Source organism: Tupaia chinensis, unplaced genomic scaffold (assembly GCF_000334495.1).
Source record: "Tupaia chinensis unplaced genomic scaffold, TupChi_1.0 Scaffold149383_1, whole genome shotgun sequence".
Taxonomy (NCBI): Eukaryota; Metazoa; Chordata; class Mammalia; order Scandentia; family Tupaiidae; genus Tupaia; species Tupaia belangeri.
In genome coordinates, this window is record NW_006209227.1 from 3344698 (window position 1) to 3346001 (window position 1304).

A 1304-nucleotide genomic window follows, 5' to 3' on the forward strand; every position below is an offset into this window, starting at 1 on the left:
AGAGAGAGAGAGAGAGAGAGAGGAAAAGTGAGAAATCGCCCTGGGCGGGGGAATGGCCATGCCACAATCCCTTTCCTCCTTCCTCCATTTTTGGCTGAGTACCTTTTTCCTGGGAGAATTGCCACGTGGAAGCACGTGCCTGGCATGATTTTCAAGGGAGCATCACTGGCCTGAGCGCTTAGCACTCCGACTGCTAGGCCAATAGAGTCTCCCATGAGTGAAGTTCTTGCCTCTCGTGCGTTTCCATGCAGACACGGTGGGCGTAGGCCTTGTTTGCGGCCACTGCCCCACGCGCTCACTGAAGAAATAAGCGAGAGTGCGCACGCATCTCTCCAGGCGCCACCCAGCACTTCTCCCACACTTCCTTAGGGAATCCCCCACATCCCTGATGCAGGTGCAGGACCATCACCTTTACAGAGAGGACACTGAGGCACTTGGGACCGTCCCCTCCCGCTCTCTGCGTTGTGTCTGTTCTCAGTGACCGGGGATAGCTGTGGAATGTTCTCCTTTCCAGCTCATGAGTGACCCGGTTCTGTACCAGGAGAAGCTGCTGAGACCTGCGGTGTTGATGCTGGAGAAGGGCGCGAGCCAGGAGGAAGACGAGGCCCTGCGTGTGCTCTCGCTGCGTGCCCTCGGCAACATGGCTCTGGGCGCCCCCAGAAAGGTACCGTGACGGCCCAGGGCCCGGGTCCCCTGCAGGCTGCAGGCAGCCAGGGAGCGAGGGTGGAGGCTGAGGCTGCCCGTGCCCCTCCAGGTGAAGCAGTACCGGAAGCTCTTGCTGGAGAAGTGCCTGAGCTCCCTGGGGGGGCCCGTGAGCACCAGTGTGATGGCCGAGGGCATGGAGGCCCTGACCAAAATCCTGGCTGAGCTCCGAGAAGGGGACATGGGGTCCTCCTTCGACACCATCTCCGAGCAGTGCAGGGTCTTCTTCGACAACGTGAGTCAAGATGAGAGGCTCTCTGGGTTTTTCTGATGAATGAGTGAGCCCTTCCCGCCCCCAGAGAGATGTGCAGAAAGGGCCCTGGGTCCTCCTTGGTGCAGGTATATGGATCAGCTGGTCATAGGCTCTCGACAAAAGAAAAGTCTCCTTCTAAGTTCTGATAGTCAACACTGTAGAATCGGAGGGTGTGTGGGCCCTTCCAGCCCTGCGACGAGGCAAGGGCATCCCCCTTTAATTCCTTGCAGCCCTCGTGCACTCCTTGAGCACCATACTGGGCTCCTGCAAGTGGCCGTGCTCAGATCCTCTTCCAGGGAACATATAGTTGCAAAGACCAGGGTGATGCTCAGTCTCAGAGGACGCTCTT

At 58.6% G+C, this 1304-nt stretch overlaps 1 protein-coding gene across 4 annotated transcripts in view; it reads left to right on the plus strand.

Moving 5' to 3' along the window:
* Positions 1-1304, plus strand: part of MROH2A (maestro heat like repeat family member 2A) — a 72921-nt gene that overhangs the window by 67476 nt on the left and 4141 nt on the right. The gene's annotated exons all lie outside the window — the stretch shown is intronic.